Below are 14626 nucleotides of genomic sequence, written 5' to 3'. Positions count from 1 at the left end.
TGCTGTGATCAGCTCTCGGCCCCCTAAGAGATCATTACGCATGGCATGACTCCTTGTTTCTTCTTCCTCCCCTTCCCCTTTCAGGTCCCAGTGGTATCTCCAAGTGGAGTAAACTCAGGGTAATTGAACCAAAATCTAGGTTGATGTTTTTACCTCCTTTTTTCAGACCTGCAAGCTGTGAGGATTAGCTTCCTATTTCAAACATTTTTTTTTACAGGTGCAGCCAACCTCCCTCATAAAATATCTGCAAGGCCAAGGCCAGAAGAGTACAATGAAGGAACGTTTAACATAAACAGAAGGAGAGTCCTTCTTCCTATTTACTTTCATCCTCTGACTAAAAAGAAGTTCCTTCCCTTCTCAGCTCTGTTCTGGTTATCGTCTTTTGCTGCTGTCAAATTGCCTGAAGGCCAGAGCCCTCAGCCACAACTGGTCCCTGCTCAGAGCAGGGCTGGGGAGGGGGCCAAGCATCTGTTCTGGGTCAATTTCACACGTTTTAGTTAAGGAAATGCAGTGCTTTATACCAGCCAAGAGAGAAGGCTGTTTATTATCTTCTTATTTTTATATCACTTTAGACATCCTCAATAATTTTTCTCTGACAAGATCTAGTGAATGTCTTCCATGGCATTTCCCTCCTTTCCTCTGCACATTAGATTAGTTTTGACACACCACTCCTTTCAGATACATGAAATGCTATTTGCGATTCCCTGCAAAATTTCTCCCATCCTTTGTTGAGTTGAAGAGCTTGTCTCCTTTAGTGAACTTCTTTACATGGCTTCCTTAAAAATAACAAGAAAATCCATAAAGTGAATGATGGATCCCTCCCAAAGTTCAAAGGAAATGCATTCCTATTTTATCTGACTCAAGTCCAAGATGCCTGTGGTGATGATCATTTATATGCCTGACCTTTCTTTGTTCCTTCAGGTTAGAGGAAATGGACTAACTTTTCCATCTCACTTTCTGTGACTAAGGTATTTGCCATTTAGTCAAGGTGCAGATAACGGAATAGGCTGAGTCATTGCTATGGGAACCTAACTACTCCCAAACTCTACTGGATCTCTTATCTTATTTTTTTAGATGTGTTCAAAACAATTCCTCTCTTTTATTTCAACAATTGAGTTAGTCCCATAAGAAATGTGCCAGATTCAAAAAAGATCATTTATTGAAATATTCCAATACCAAGGAATAGTGTGCTCTAAAGTATGAATGATCTCTTATCTTATTGAAGTGGTATTCCCTCTAATGACTCAGATTGCAACTGATCCATACCTGCCCATCCTGTGTGATCCTGGTTCATGGCCTCCCATGCATTAGCCCTGGGGTAGGGAGGAACAGAATGCTCACAAAGGGCATACCTCTCTTTGTTTGTGACCCTTAGAAGCCATTAATGGAATACCCAGGCAATCCATTGCCATATGAGTGAATGAAAAATAATTCATTAAATACTAGCACATTTGGAGATTTACATAGAAGCAAACCAGACAATGCTTATTCTTCAAGGAGCTTACATTCTATGAGGAACACAATTCAAAAAGGGAAGCAAAAAAAAAAAGCAAGGGTACTGGAATATGGCTTTGAAATGGCTAGGAAATGTGGTGGCAACCTGGTTTAGGGCAAGATCAGGCAGCAATTCACTTCTCAGAACCCAGGTTCCCAGGGGGGCAGTGGGAGAGGGCACAGGAAGATGGCCAGAATTTAAGTGGCATGGTTTGGAAATGCCCAAGAAGATGACCATTCTAACTACTTTTTCTGCTCAGAAATTTTCTTTAATGATGTCTTTGGTATGGCTTCTTTTTTCCGCCTTAATTCTTTCTTGTGAATTTCTTGTAGCCCATTGTGCTGAACATGTGCCTTGCTACTTGTCTATGGCTGATCTTCAACTTGAAATTCTTTAGTAATGTTCTGTGATTTCCTCCATGATGGCAATACAGCACTGCCATTGTTATTTCAGCATTCTAAAGGAAGAACATTATGACTAATTCCTTATGCTGAATTTCTCAGGGAGGAAGATAGGGGGATCCTTCCAAATATTATGAGAAAACAGGACACTGAGCAATGTAGTTTATTGTTGATTGGTGAAATCCAGTTTGACTGGTACAATCCCAGTCCTTCAGGATGCAAATATGTCAGATCTAATAAGAGAGGCCAGAGACTGGGTATTATTACCAATCTCCCCTTCAGCCTCTTGCTGGAATTAGGGGCAAATTCCTTACTTCCCTGTCCCTCAACCTTCACTCCTTAGTAGACAGTTTAGTAATCTCCTCACTTTATTGGTCCTATAGATAACTGGGAAATCTCCCATTGGGCTCATACCAACTCTGTCTAAAATTTTATATAAGTTTGAGCTCTAAGGGGAGTGTGACCAACCTCTCCTGCTTCCTCCCCCCTAGAGGCTGCACACCAAGCATGCCCCTCTGTTAGCAGCTGTTCCCCTTTCCTGATGAATAACAATAGCTTGTTAACACCTTCTCTGGGAGGGCTGCCCATGTCATCTGAATGCTCTAGAACTATGGTTACAAATGCCCACCTGCAATTTTTCAAACAATCTAATTGCCTGGCCACTTGGGAGCACAATATCTAGCTCTATTGATGTTGTGATGCTATTGTTTATATTACAATTGGTTATAGAAATACACTGATATATTTTTTTTCTGGCACATAGTAGGTGCTTGATAAATGCTTGCTGTCTAGACTTGACTTAAGATGAGAAGGCATGGATGGGTGGGGGCTTGTTCCATTCATTGGATGGAAGAGCTCCAGTAAGGGTGTCCATTGAAGTGTCAAAAGATAAATATTATTGATAACCTGTACAGAATGCTGAGGAGAGTAATGAGGATAATGGCAGGGATGGGCCCAATGTCATGCCATATTATGATTAATTGAAAGAAAAGGGCATGCAATGTAGGAATTTTGTTTTCCTTAATTTTGCATATTTTTAAGGGTTTTCCTTTTCTTTTTTTCCCCAACAAGGGAAGGAGGTTGAAAAAATAGAAAAAAAAATTTTGTTAATTAAAAAAATTAAAAGCGTACATATATTATTAATGCATATACATTTTGGAAAGAGATATAATAGATGTCTCTATGTGTCCACGTTTATTAAGGGCAGTCATGTGGATAATGGCCTCAGAAGACAAAACTAGGAGTAGTGGGTAAAAGGAACAAAGAAGCAAATTTAAGTTTAAAATAAAAAAGCCCAACCCTGACAATTCCTGTCAATCTGAGTTATCCAAAAGTGGGAGGGGCTGCCCACTACCCACAATAGGTATTTCCACACTGGAGAACTCAGAGCAAGGGTTGGATAACCATTTATTAGGTGAGTTACATTGGAGATCCTTTCATGTATGGGTTTGTACTATTTGGTAACTGAGGTCCATTCCAATGGTAAGATGCTGTAATTCTCTATTAATAGTTGTATTGGCCTTGCCTTTCTAGAATCACAGTATCTCAGAGTTATGAGGGACCTCTGCACCATCTAGTTCAATGCTCAACTGATTAGACTCCTCTCTAAAACACCCCAGGATCCAGCTTCCATTGGAGGCCACCAGTGATGAGCACCATCAATTCTTAGGAAGCAGAAGCCACTCAGAAGAAAGGAACATCATATGTTAGTTGAATAACTTGATAGAATAAAAGGCAAATAAAAAAGCAATTGGCATCACTGTATCTGTCATGGAAAAGTTCTCTGTTCCCAGGTCCTACAATGCTTGTCAGGTCTGTATTCCTAATGAAGGCCAAATGAATGAGTTACATGAGAAGTAACATCTTTTAATTGACCCACTGATGCATTAGATCAAAGGTTTTCTCTGTCAGCTTGTGCATTTGGAGGGGAGTTTTATTGGCAAAAATGTAATTTTGTCTTCCCAAAATCACCTAGTACCATTTGCTGGCATTCCTAAATTAGATTGGTTGGTAAAAGTTACCATGCTTTTCTGTAACATAACAGGCTAAAGAGACTCCATCCTGGCTTGTAGAAATCTAATGGAAAGCACTGACTCTTCATTACTGTCAGAGGAAAATGAAGAGTAAAGACTAAGCTGCACCGGGAAGATTTAATTTGGTTTCCTTGATTGGCACAGATACCACTACATTGTCCAGGTTTTGTGCCTCATAATACATAAAGGGATTCTGATCATTTTCAAAAATTAGCGATGGCAAGAAAAGGTTCAGATCAAATTACCAAGATGATACTTTCTGAAGTCAAATCTAACAATTCTTAGACTCATAAAAGGAATAGGTAACAAGAAGGCGTGGCTGGAAAATCCTTTTTTGCTCCATCTTCACTGGGGCAGTTGGATGAATTTCATTGGGGAAATAAGCCCAGAGCAAAGTCAAATGCATTGGGATCAAGAGGCAGTTTAGTATAGTGTCAACCTAATACAAATTAAATCTTTGACACTTTCTGGATGTATGATCATGGAAAATTCTGAAACAGTATACTTACCTGTATGATGAGGACAATAATGCATACAGATTTTAGAACTGGGAGAGTTCTTAGAGTTCACCAAATCCAATTTTATATATATATATATATATATGTTTGTTTGTTTACAGATGAGGAAACCAAGACTCAGTTCCATGTCCAGCTCCCATTCCATATTGAAGCTCATGATGACCAGTCTACCTCAACCCCTTCACAGTTTCTGTTTCTGGGAAGACAAAGCTTAATAGAGGCACAACAACATTCATGCACATTGCCAGCACTATCATTTCAATTCACTTTCTGCCTGTGAAATCAACACAAGTCAACAGACAGGGTACTTCTATCTGACAAAGTAATACAATCAACAGACAGAATGCTTCTGTCTGACAAAGTAACACAATTCAACAGAATGTTTCTGTCTGACAAAGTAACAAACACAAATCAACACAGACAGAACAGACAAACAGAGTGCTGGACACCACAACTGTTCTCTTTCTCAGTTCTGTTCCATCTCAACTGTGCTCAAGCTTTTTATATGTCATCAGTGCCTCCCTATTCTGTTCACCTTTTCCATCCTTCCTGTTCTGATCTTTGGCAAATCCCTTTCACTGCGGGCTTCACAGGTTCTGTTTCTAACAAAGACTTGATATAATCACAGGCAAGACTCAAAGACACTTGTACTGAAACAAGGTGCTAAATACTTGAATAACTGAAACAAGGAGCTAAATACTCCTTTGCTTGCCATTACAGGAGCAAAGCTGGACAGATGTCTCCCTGAGGTTGGAAACTAAGAAATCTGCTAAAGAAAAATCCCAGCTGATTTGGTGGTAAAAGAATCCCAAGCAAATGCCACTGTTTGATAAACGCTGCCAAATTTCAGGGAGCCTCTGTGTGAGCAGTGGACACACTGCCTTGTGGATCTCTGCTGGGATGGAATCAGCAGCAGATGCCTAATGGCCTTCAAAACCTCTTCTTCAGGGTGGGGGGGGGGGCTAGGTGGCGCAGTGAATAGAGTACTGGCCCTGGAGTCAGGAGGTCCTGAGGTCAAATCCAGCTTCAGACACTTAACACAAAAACTAGGCATGTGACCTTGGGCAAGTCACTTAACCCCAATTGCCCTCCCCACCCTACCACCCTCCCACCCCCGCCAAAAAAAGGAAAAAAAAACCCTCTTCTTCAGTTGGAATTTCACTAGGGAGGAATTGACTTCAACCTGAGGTAAACAGGCAATGGCTTCAGCGTTGATCGATGACAGTCTGTTGAGAATGCCATGGAAATGTTCAGCCCATCTCTCCAGGATCATGTCCTTCTCACTCATCAATGTGGGTCCATCACTGCTGACTAGCTGAGATGCATCATAGATCTTTGGCTCATAAATAGTCTTCAGGGCATCATGAAAGAGCTCTGAGTTGTTGCTATCAGAGTAGAACTGAATTTCCTCTGCCTTCTTACTGAGCCAACAATCATGCATTTCTCTAAGCTTCACTTGCACTTACTTTTGATAGAGTTAAGTGCCACCTTGCACACAATAGGTGCCGATAGATCTGTGATCCTCTTTGAGCACAGAGGACAAACCACAACGTGCATATATCAGAGTGTTCTCTTTCAGATGTTTTCAGGATTACTGTGAAATAGTTGAGATGGTGGAGATTTTCAATTGTGGAAATGAGAGAGAAGCTGTCTTCCTGTGTCCTCCAGCATCAGGCAGCCTCTCTGAAAGCTGAAAAGGATTTTTTAAATCCTTACTTTATCTCTCCCCAGGGTGTTTTTGTGCTTTGGGAATTTTATGTTTTGCCATTTGCAACTGCAGAGCACCTCTTTGATGACTCCATCTTGGTACCTTATAACGGAATGAGTTTGATCTGGAATTCCCAACACTTTTGAATGAAACACAATAACAAAATCTTCAGAATGTTTCCCCCTCAGGGATGAGATTGGATCCTCCTGTTAGGGTGATTCTGCTTAAACCCCATTTCATCATCTGCTCTGTTATGTTAACCACCTGTGATCAGTGCCATGATTTAAGTAACATCAGTTAGTTTTTTTTTGCAAAAGGATATTTGGTTGGCAGATGTAGCAAGAATAGAAGTCACAAAATATTTCTACCTAATACCCTGGGAGCCCACTCTCCCATATACCACCTCATTCCCTGGGCTACCACCAACTTCATGGGTACCTAAAAATCCTACTTCATCCCACCTGCAAAGGAAAGAGACTGAGAAACAGGGATGGATCACCCTTTCGTGGACTACCCAGCACCAAGTCAGCAACTCCCAAATTGTGTTCTTTTGGCTTTGCCAACAGTTAAACTTTTCATCATCACACAACACACATTATCTACCATCATCCATGTGGTCAGTTGGACTAATGGTAGTCAGGGAATATCCATTCCTGCTTCTTGATCTGGTTCTTTAAAAAAAATTTACATGCTTTATTTATTTTCTTTAAAAAATCTGTTATTACTTTTAACATTCTTTTAAAAAATTGTGTTCAGAATTTTCTCTCTCCATCCCACTCTCCCTCACCCATTGAGAAGTCAATGAATGGGATATCAATTATACACATGGAATAATGCAAATAGTATTACAATGCAAATAAACTATAATGCAAATAATATTTCCATATTAGCTACGTTGCAAAAAAAAATTCAAGAAAAAGAAAAAAATACATATACTTCAATCTATATACCCAGGCTTCAGCAATTCTCTCTCTGAAAGTGTATAGCATTTTTTCAGTCATGGGTCCTTTGGAAGTGTCTTGGATCATTGTATTAATCAGAATCATCCTCAGTTGATCATTGTACAATATTGCTGTTACTATGCACAATGTTTTCTTGGTCCTGCTCACTTCACTTTGCATCAGTCCATATAAACCTTCATCATTTCTTCTGAAACCATACAGCTTGTCATTTCTTATAGCACAATATTCCATCACAATCATATAACACAATTTATTCAGTAATTTCTCAATTGATGAATATCCCCCCAATTTCCAATTCTTTGCCACTACAAAAAGAGCTACTCTAAATATTTTTGTACATCTAGGCACTTTTCATTTTTCTTTTCTTTCTTTGGGATATGAACCAAGTAGTGGTATTACTGGGTCAGAGGGTAGGCAAAGTTTTATAGCATTTTGGCATAGTTCCAAATTGTTCTCCAGAATGGTTGGAGAAGTTCACAACTCCACTAATAATGCATCGGTATGCCTTTCCCTCCCACATTTGCTCCAGCATTTATTACTTTCCTTTTCTTTTATGTTAGGCAATCTGATAGTGTGAGATGGTACCTCAGAGTTGTTTTACATGGCACTTCTCTAACCAATAGAGGTTTAGAGTTTTTTTCATATAACTATGGATTCATATTTCTTCATTTGAAAACTGTCAGTTCATATCCTTTGACCATTTATCAACTGAGGAATGATTCATATTTTATGCATTTGACTTAATTATATATTTTATAAATGAGACCTTTATCAGAGAAATTTGATATGAATTCCCCCTTTCCTCCAGTTTTCTGCTTTCTTTCTAATTTGTGCAAAAAATTGTTTTATTTAATGCAATCAAAGTTATCCATTTAATTTAATGTGACCCTCTCTCTTGTTTGGTCATAAATTCTTCCTTTATCCATAGATCTGACAGGGAAAAATTTCCATATTCACCTAATTGGCTTATATCAACTTTTATGTCTTATGTACTCATTTTGAGCTTATTTTGTTGGTTTACAATGTGAGACATTGATCTATGCCTCATTTCTATCAAACTAATTTCTAGTTTTCCCAGAAATTTTTGTCAAATAATCAGTTCTTGTCCCCAAAACTTGGGTTTATAAAACACTAGATTACTATGATAATTTACTACTATGTATTGTATATCTAATATGTTCCACTCATCCATCACTCTATTTCCTAACCAGTACCAGATAATTTTGATGATCACTATTTTGTAATATACTTTGAAATCTGGCACTACTAGGCTACCTTTCTTCAGATTTTTTTCATTTATTCTCTTGATATTCTGACCTTCTGCCGCTCTTCTAGTTGAATTTTGTTATTCTTTTTTTCTAGCTTTATAAATTTGTTTTGGTAGTTTGATTGGTATGACACTGAATAAGTAAATTAATTTAGATAGAATCATCATTTTTATTATATTGGTTTGGTCTATCTACGAACAATGACTTTTTCTCCAGTTGTTTAGATCTGTCTTTATTTATTTGAAAAGCATTTTGTAATTGTGTTTATATAGCCCCTGGGTTAGTCATGGCAGGTAGACTCCCAACTATTTTATATTGCTTGTAGTTATTTTAAGTGAAATTCCTCTATCTCTTCCTCCTGAATTTTGTTGGGTATATGTAGAAATGCTTATGATTTATGTGGCTTTATTTTATATCCTGTGACTTTAAAGTTGCTAATCATTTCAACTAGTTTTTTAGTTGATTCTTTAAAATTCTCTAAGTATACCATTATATCATCTGCAAAGAGTGGTAGCTTTGTTTCCTCATTACTTATTCTAATTCTTTCAATTTCTTTTTCTTGTCTACTGCTATAGTTAGTAACTCTAGTACAATATTGAATAATTGTGGTAATAATGGGGATCCTTGTTTCAACTCTGATCTTATTGGGCTTCTAGCTTATCTCCATTAAAGATAATACTTGCTAATGGTTTTAGAGAGATAATACTTATTGTTTTTAAGAAAAGCTCCATTTAGTCCTATGTTTTCTAATATTTTTAATATTAATAAGCCATATTTTGTCAAAAGCTTTTTCTGTATCTATAGAAATAATCATATGATTTTTGTTATTGATAGGGTCAATTATGCTGATAATTTTCCCAGTGTTGAACCAGCCCTGCATTCTTGGCATAAATCCCATCTGGGCACAGTGCATGATCTTTGCGATGTATCGCTGTCATTTCCTTGTTAGTATTTTATTTGAGATTTTTGTAGTAATATTTAGTCAGGAGATTGTTCTACAGTCTTTTCTCTTCCTGGTTTAGGTATTGGAACCATATTTATGTCATAAAAGGAATTTGGTAGGACTTTTTCTTTGATTATTTTCCCGAATAGTTTATGTAGTATTATAATTCCTTAAATATTTGGTAGAATTCACTTGTGAATCCATCTGGCCCTGGGGATTTTTTTTTCCTTAGGAAGCTCTTTTATGGCTTGCCCAATTTCTTTTTCTAAGTTAGAGATATTTGAACATTCTGTTTCCTCTTCTATTAATCTAGGCAGTTTGTATTTTTGTGTTTCAGTATTCTGTTTCCTCTTGTACCCAGAAAATGAGAGCAAGACCCAGCTAACAATTAAGAATTGTACCATTTATTATATGCCATGTTGGTTGATCAGGCCACATGGCAGGCTGATGAGATACTACCACCCCACGATCCCAGGTCATACAGCAGAGATCTCAGGTAAAGCCTCAGCTTTTAAAGGGACGCCACTTGGCCAACAGTTAGGTATTATATAAGCAGAAACTTGTAGAGGCAAAAAACAGTGATTGGATAGTACACACCTCGAAATTCCCACCAGTGCCAAGTCTCCCTGACCTGGAAGCCTGCCCACCTCTGTGCAGGTGAGCTGACTGGGGAAGGGCAGAGATCTGGTGGAGGAGGGGGCAGGCAAGAATGAAGTCATGCATGACAGGGAATTTACCCTAGGCTGAAATTCCTATTTAGAGATCAATTGGGGGAGGGGTCATGCACAACACTCTTTTGTCAATCTGGGTATTTATATTTTTGTATGGACTGCTTCTTTAAGGTGTGCCAACCCTCTTAAGTAAAGACTTCCTGTTGACTAATACCAATTGCTAGAGTGTAAGGTAAAGCTTACGTTCTAATGGGGTGGGGGGAAGATGGCACATGGTTTGGAAATGACCAAGAAGCATCCTGTGCCCTGGTTCTGGGCAGTACAAAGTAAACTGAGAAGTTATGTAGTTCACCCCCTGCCCCATTTTACAACAAAACAAAAGAAAACAACAACAACAAAAGAGCCAAACCAAAACTCCAAGTAAAAACCAAACCCTGAGGCTCTGAGAGGGCGAATGTTTGGTAGAAGGTCACGCATGTAGGTGGAACAGGACTCCAGCTGTTTGACTCCAAGCCAGGGCTCTTTCCCTTTTAGAGCCAGCTGGGCACATTTTGAGTAGGTGAGAGAGGGGACTCAACTTTAGTGATGGGTTGAACTCAAGGCAGCCACTGAGGTCCTTTTGCTTCTGAGATCCCTGACTCAGCTTGACTGTGGGCAAGGCACTGAATCACCCTAAGCTTCAGTTTCCTGTGTTTAAAATAGCTATTAAAAAATCTTGGCAGGCTTTTTAACTCCCACCAAAGGAAAAAAAAATGATGTTATAAATAGAAATATTTTTTGAACTCTTTAAAATGAAAATACCATAAAAAATAACTTAGTGCCCGTATTATCATGGCCCCTAGTGATTTCAGGAGTGGGTGTTTGCAAGCGCATTCTTAAACTTTGCATTTCATTATGCAATCGTGCCAGGGTTAAAAAAAAAATCCCAAACCCAACACAACAAAAAACAAATCCCTCCATTATAAAGTTACTTCCTACAATAACCCTAAGCCAAAGCAATTGTGTTGTCTGGCTGGAATTTATCACTCCCTTTTTTCCTATTGGCAAAATGAAGATGAGTCTGACTTGTTCCTAATAATTGATAGATAATTACAAGGCATTATTCTCTTTCTTGCTAATAGAGCTAACCTCATTTTTGGTTCCTCCAAATGCAATCATTTATACTCAAGAGGCGGAAGAGAAGTGAGTTTTGCTTCAAAAGGATCCTTTAAGGGATTTGCCCTGAGCTGGAGCAGGAGACCCAGAATATTCCTGGAGGACAGTGAGTGCCACCTGCTGGCCATTTCTGGCCATTTCGGCAAAGCCATTTTCAAAGCCACCAGTGAAGGTGGCTGCTGCTTTAACTAATGGACTAAGCAGATCCCAGAGTGGAGCTTGGTTTCTTAGTTTGTCATTTACAAAGCTTTTAGGCTGCACTTGTTTGGAGTTTTGAATGTAAAGTTTTCCAAATGATGTGCGCCATGATGTTGCCTACTGTGGACTTCATACTATCAATCCTGCACAATGAAAATCAAATGAAAACAGAGCTTCAAGGGTATTCCAAATATTTTGAAGCCCTTCTAGGCCTTCAGCATTCCTAGCTCAAATATAATTAGATACTTAATAAACTGATGAAATGGAGCATTGTCAACCCAAGCCCATTTGCCCTGTGGCTCCATGTTTAAGAGACGTAGCTGGGGATTCAGTGGTAGAATAGAAAACCATGGTGTAAGGAGAGAGACAACCTGCAGATGACTGCCAACAACCATGTCCAACCAGGGTGTATGCAGGATTGCTTGGGGGAGTTTCACAGGCTTCTTACAAAAGACACCACTTTAGCTGCGACTTGAAGAAAGCCAGGGAAGGCAGGAGGCAGGACTGAGGAGGGAGAGCATTTCAGGCCTTAGAGCCAGCAGGGCCACAGATGGGCCCGATCCCATGTGCTCCCAAGGCCTTTGGTGTGTGTGCTTTCCCACGGAGGGTTTGTATATTTGTGGGAAAGGTTAGATTGCCGCCTCAGTAAAAGTCTCTACTTTGAATGACTTGTGTCCTCTGGCTGACTAGGAAGAGTTAATGGTGGCTAATGAGCTGGGGTTTTTAATGAAAGCTGGTGAAAGGGAAAAACAAAAAAAAAAACTGGAAAAAGTCCCTCAAGGTTCTCCTGCCTCTGAGAGCTTGTAATTGGGTGGCCCTGGCAGAGTCTGCCTTAGTTTCCTCATCTATAAAATGAGGTGGTTGGATTCAGCGACTCCTTCCAGCTCTAAATCAATGATTTGATAAGTCCATATTCCACCTCCACTCCCTTCCTGGCCATTTCTCCTGGCAGACACAGCTCCTGCCTCTGCCTCATTTTCTCTGCTCATTTTCTCGCTGGCTTCCTCCCTGCCTTAGCTCAGGTGACCCCTGCTCTCCAAAGCCTCCTATCTCCCTCCCAGTGGTGAATGTTCTCCCCCTGTTCACAACATTCCTTAGAGCCCCTGTCTGGGCTCCTTCTTTACCCCATCCTGACGGACCTAGTCCAGTACTCATCTCTACACTGCCTTCTTGTTATTAAGCTTCCTGAGGGCAGGAATAGGGTCACTGTTTTGGAACAGAATCTAGTCAGCGTCTCAAACATCTTAGGTACTTAATGTTTGTTAACTTGAACTCCCCCATGCGGTTCATGGTTATTGTTATCTCCATTATACAGATGAGGAAACTGAGACTCAGAGAATTTAAGTGATTGGTGAAAGTTACCCAGCTAGTAAATGCCAGGAGTGAGATTACACCCTGGTTTGGCTCCATTCCCAATTCCCTGACTGCATCCTAGTTCATTATGACATAATCACCCTAGAGTCATTAGTTTGTGACCCAATCTTTGGGCCCAGATGGCAAGGACAGTGCTATAGTGAGGCACTAGTGACTTTGAGGAAAGAAGCTGGTCCCAGCATGGTGAGGGTGAGCCTGAGGGACGGGGATGCAATCACAGGAGACGATGCCCTCCACCCAACACCAACACCTGGGCCTGAGAGCTGGGTTACAGGATCAGAGTGTCATAGATAGAGAGGGGGAAGAGGCCTTGGAGATCATCCAGCTCATTTCCCTTATTCTGGAGAAGAGAAAGCTGGAGGCACCCACTGGCAGGTGCCAGAGGAAGACTGAAGCCAAGCCCTCCTGACTCCAAGACCAGAGTGCTATGCACTGTGTCCTGTTCCCCTCCTCCCTCCCCCAGCAGAATGAATTTTATTTTGGCCTGTTTTCTATTCATTGGAATAAATGCCTATCATTAACTTAAAATCTTATTTTGCTGCAAGATTTAATAAGAGTTATGCTTGCTCTTATGATTCCCATCTGTATGTTTGCTTTGTTTTTGTTCAAAATAATGCAGGAACTTAAGTTATAGTTTTTATTTGGAACTCTTGTAACTTTGTGATTTTGGAAGAAACATAACCTTTTGCTACGTACAACTCAATCCAGCTCAAGGAGTATTAAGCACCTGTGGTATTTAGGGCAAGGAGATACAAAGATAGAAAAGAACCACAGGAAGGTCCTGGGGGCTTACACTCTGCTGGGTGGTGGGTACAGTTTGCACATCAATAAATAAATACAGAGGGATTTTCAGAGGGAGGAGCATCGATTAACAATGAAGTAATCTGGAAAGGCGATTTGTAGGAGCTGGCACCAGGCAAATGAGGGCATTGGCTCAATGGCCTCCAAGGCCTCTTTCTACTCTAAATCTGTGCTTCTCTGGCCATGTAATGTGGCATTTGAGCCAGCTTTAAGGAAACCAGGGATGATTCTAAAAGGTATGAGTGAACAGGGATCACCTTCTAGGCAGAGGGAGGAGTCTGTGCAAAGGTGAGAAGTGGGAGATGAAAGGCCGGGATGGGGAGCAGATGTGGCCCTGTTGACTGGGCCACAGAGGGCATGATGGGGAGCAGTGTCCAACACGTCAGGAAAATGAGCCTGGAGTCGGATGGGGGAGGTTGGAAATTAGAGGGTAGTCTGTCTGAGAGACCCATTGCTGGTTAAGTTCTACATTTCTAATCTCTTAGGCAAAAATGTACATGCCCTCTGACCTAATGGTCCCATTACTGAGATTAGACTCTAAGATTATTGTTAGGAAAAAAGACCCAAGTATTTCTAGTATTTGAAACCAGAGAACTCAAGGCCTGTCTTGCTTTTTTAAGGATGGCAAGGTGCTTCACAAACATTATCCCAATTTTATTCTTATAACATTCCCATTTTACAAATGAGGAAACCAGAGATAAAGTGGTTTACCAAGGGTCATACAGCTAGTGGTAGACTGAGACCACATTTGAATGTGGGTTTTCCTGACTCCAGGCCCAGTGCTCTGAGATCCATTGGGTTTTCTGTGCTTTTGATATAGTAAAGACATCAGTGAAGTATGTGGGTTGTCCAATACATCATACAATATGTGGCATATAACAAAGACTTAATAAATGCCCTATCTAGCTATCCATCTATCAATCATCGATTCATCCATCTATCTGTCTCTCTGTCTTTCTATCTCTATGTTTAGTCATCTATCAATATCTATCTATCCATCTATCTACCCATCCATCTAACTCTCTTCTCTCTCTCTCCCCTTTCCTTCCTTCTCTCTCTCTCTCTCTCTCTCTCTCTCTCTCTCTCTCTCTCTTTCTCT

This window comes from Petaurus breviceps, unplaced genomic scaffold (assembly GCF_028583685.1).
Source record: "Petaurus breviceps papuanus isolate PSGF00001 unplaced genomic scaffold, PetGlider_PUasm1.0 207, whole genome shotgun sequence".
Classification (NCBI taxonomy): Eukaryota; Metazoa; Chordata; class Mammalia; order Diprotodontia; family Petauridae; genus Petaurus; species Petaurus breviceps.
This window is presented reverse-complemented; position numbering follows the sequence as displayed.